This window comes from Myotis brandtii, unplaced genomic scaffold, assembly GCF_000412655.1.
Source record: "Myotis brandtii unplaced genomic scaffold, ASM41265v1 scaffold1094, whole genome shotgun sequence".
Classification (NCBI taxonomy): domain Eukaryota; kingdom Metazoa; phylum Chordata; class Mammalia; order Chiroptera; family Vespertilionidae; genus Myotis; species Myotis brandtii.
Window position 1 is genome coordinate 7060 of NW_005353728.1, and position 4063 is coordinate 11122.

Consider the following 4063-nt stretch of genomic DNA (forward strand, 5'->3'; position numbering starts at 1 on the left):
GGATCTGCCCATGTCTCAATGTCTTTCTCAACACTGTTCATCACACCTGGAAAGCATGCGGCCTGTGTCATACATGCCTTGACTAAATATTGGGACCTTTGGGCATTTTGCGGCATTTAATTGTCTGGCTAGTTGGAAGCAGAAAGGCACATGGGCATGGCTTCCCTGGACAGGAGCTGCTTTCAGAGAGAAAACCTTTCCAACCTTATCTCATCCCAAAGACTGCTCAAAGGCACTAATCATCAGAGAGATGCAAATCAAAATGACAATGAGGTACCATCTCACACCTGTCAGAATGACTATCATCAACAAATCAACAAACGACAAGTGCTGGAGAGGATGTGGAGAGAAAGTAACCCACGTGCACTGCTGGTGGGAATGCTGACTGGTGCAGCCACTGTGGAAAATAGTATGGAGTTTCCTCAAAAAATTAAAATGGAACTCCCATTTGACCAAGTAACCGCACTTCTAGGAATATATCCCAAGAAACCAGAAACACCAATCAGAAAGGGTACATGCACCCCTATGTTCATAGCAACACAATTTACAATAGCTAAGATTTGGAAACAGCCTAAGTGCCCATCAGCTTACGAATGGATTAAAAAGCTATGGTAAATCTACACAGTGGAATACTACGCTGCTGTAAAAAGAAAGAACTCTTACCATTCACAACAGCATGGATGGACATGGAGAGCATTATGCTAAGCAAAATAAGCCAGTCAGAGAAAGATAAATACCACATGATCTCACTAATTTGTGGAATATAATGAACAACATAAACTAATAAACAAAAATAGAGGCAGAGTCATAGAAGCATTGAACAGACTGTCCAACCTAAGAGGGTAAGCAGGGGAGGGGGGATGTAAGAGATCAAACAAAGGACTTGTATGCATGCATATGAGCATAACCAATGGACACAGACAGTAGGGGGTGAGGGCATGTGCTGGGGAGTGGGTGCGGCTGGGGAGAGGTCAATGGGGGAAAAAGGAGACTTATGTAATACTTTAAACAATAAAGATTTTAAATTAAAAAAATAATAATCCAATGAATGCATAACTAAGCAGAACAACAAATCAAAGTCAGTCTCTCTGTCTCTCTGTGTGTTTCCCTCTGTGTGTCTCTCTCTCTGTATGTGTCTCTGTGTCTCTCTGTGTGTCTCTCTCTGTCTGCCTGTCTGTCTCTCTCTCTCTCTCTGTGTGTGTGTGTCTCCACCCTTCCCTCCCTCCCTCCCTCCAAACCTCCCCCAAAACCTCCAAGCCTCCAAGCCTGCGTTCCCCCCAACCCACCCTAACCCACACAGGAAGCACCGTAAGGGCACAGGAAAAGTGAGCACAGAAGACACGGGGAAGGACAGATGGCAAGTGTGATGAAGCACCACGCAATCACGTACATCAGATGAGCACAGGCAAGCACAGAAGCGTGATGAGGGAACAGCTGCCAACATTGCCGGAGCCGGCAACAGACAACGAGCAATTGCCTGAGGACATGGCGAGGAACAAAGCAGTGAACAGGAAGCAATCCTTGGCAGCAGCAAGCAGCACGGAAGCACAAGTGCACCTCAGGGAACACAGTGAAACAGTCAACAGGTGCAAGGAAGGCTCCACGGTGCACACAGCCATCCTGCCAGCGCACTGTAAGGGCAGACAACACCCAACAAGCCTCACTAGGAGGCAAGAAAGCGAATCTCGAACCTCAGGGAAACACACAAGGGGGGGCAGCAGGGAAGCACACGCATTCCAATAAGAGAGAGCTCTCCACCACGGCAGCTGCCCACGCTTTAAAAGGCATCCGCAGAGAAGATACAAGGTAGGACGCAATCGCAGGCACACCGGAAGCTCACAACAGGAGAAGAAGGACGAAGACACAGCAGTGAATGCCTGAAATGAAGCAAGAAACAGCACTCTAAGCAGCCTTTCCTGAAATGTGCTGCTGCTCCAGAAATAGCCACAAGATGGCAGCAAAGGATCACAAATACAGTGGCGTGAACCTCACAGCGCACAGAGAAGGGATTGCTGATCCATCCTCAGGCCTGGAGCAGCAGACACCGCCAATCTGAGGCCGACAGCATGGAACACAGGCTGACAGGAAACTGCCGGCATACCCGGGCGGGGAAGCACCATGGAAACCTGCAGGGGAAATCCTGACAGACTGAAGCACTCTGACCGGGGAAGGATTTCCTAACACAGCACGACGCAACGCAGGGAAACATGCAAGGCAGTGTCCCGGCAGGCCAGGGCTGACGATACCTCATTGCCCAGGCAAGTAACCGATAAGGAGACCACAAAGCGGACGACCAAGCCAAGCAGACAATGGAAAACGGCTGCACTCACAGAAATGGCAGGAAAGACTCATCACACACAACATCACTGTCAGTGGCTGATGGTGCAGAGCCACACCCGGGCACCACCATGCACACACACATGTAGGAAAACAGCCGGTGGCATGTGTGCTTGGAGAAAGCACCTCTCTGCAAACACTGGGACAGGGAGCTGCTCCCTGCAGCCTGCAGAAAGCGGCAATGCAGCAGGCAAGGCCAGCAACACAGATGCCCAGTACTCATTTGCCTCCTTTCCTGGAGAGTCAAGGCCACAAGGAAGGTAGGTGCCCTGGATGAAATCAGACACATGAACCAGGGGAAAAAATCCAGCGAAGCAAGCGGAAAAACCAGAAGGAAGACAAGCCGGAGGCAGCACTGAAAGCAGCGTTCCTTTGCCAAGGCACGGAAATCCCTCACCACATGCACACGTGGCAGACAACCTATACCAGTTTCACAAACACAGTTGGCCCGTGACATCACAGCACACACGTCATGCAGGCACAATCCCCAAACAGCTGTCATGGGGCACCTCAGACTGCATGAGAGGCATTGGAGGTCCCAGAAGAGAGAAAGACAGTTGTCAGGTCAAGGGAAATCTGCGAAAGGAATCAGTAGGGTCTATGAAGAAAAACAGGACTCAGGGAAGGGCTCACAGTGCTCACTTAGCAGACATCCTAAGCACAGCAAAACTCCGATATCCAAAACACACCTGGCATAGCAGGAAACAATAACAGACCCAACGCTCACAGCAGCTGAGCTACTTGCAGGAAGGCACGCAGGAAAACAGGGAGGGAGGGAGGGAGGGAGGGAGGGAGGAAAGAAGGAAGGAAGGAAGGAAGGAAGGAAGGAAGGAAGGAAGGAAGGAAGGAAGGAAGGAAGGAAAGAAAGCATGTCATAGGCACCCTTCAGAATGTCCTCGACACGTCAAGGCACTAAGAAAGGGCAATGGCACAGCACCAGCTCCCCACCACTGCTGAAATACTGCGCCATCCCACTGACAGCCACCAGACGGCAGCAGAGGGACAAAAGCAACAGCCAGAAACGTGGAAGCGCAGCAGAGCCTAGACATTGCAAGCAACCCTCCAACAGCGCACAGGAGACGATGTGAGTTTCAAGCTGGAAGCGCACATTGCTGGCTTATGGGAAAAGAGTCACAGGGCAACATCGCCAAGTGCCATGGGAACATGCAGGGCAAGCCATGAACTACCAATGACATCAGCAATCATAGGGAAGCCCTGCCAAGAAATGCATAAACAGGCATGCTTGCACAACACAGGGACACATGAGCATCCTCCAACATGCAGAGTAACGCACACAAATGAAACCATAGGGTGGGAACGTTGGTTCCCTTTTCGCAGTAGGTTCCACCACACGACCCATGCAGACGCTGCCAGGTGGGGGCCACGTCCGGGGACGAAATTGACGAGCGAACGACACTCACTCAGATCCATCAAAATTTATCTCAGCTCCAAGGAAAACCCAAAAAAACCGCAAGGGCAGACCGGCACCTCAAAATGAAATGGAACTTAGCGGTGGGAGCAACAGGCTGCATTCGGCAGCGACCAGCGGCGCTAATTTGTGTGATGATGGCTGTGAATCCGAGCGGCCGGACTCGGCTGGCCATACGCATAAAATACCGTGCACTTTTTTGCGTGCCTTTTTATCCCCCTCGGATGCGCGCCTGACTTGCGGCTTTTCAACCCTAGGTTGCATACACGGAGGCGGGGGCGCGAGCGTTTTCTTCTC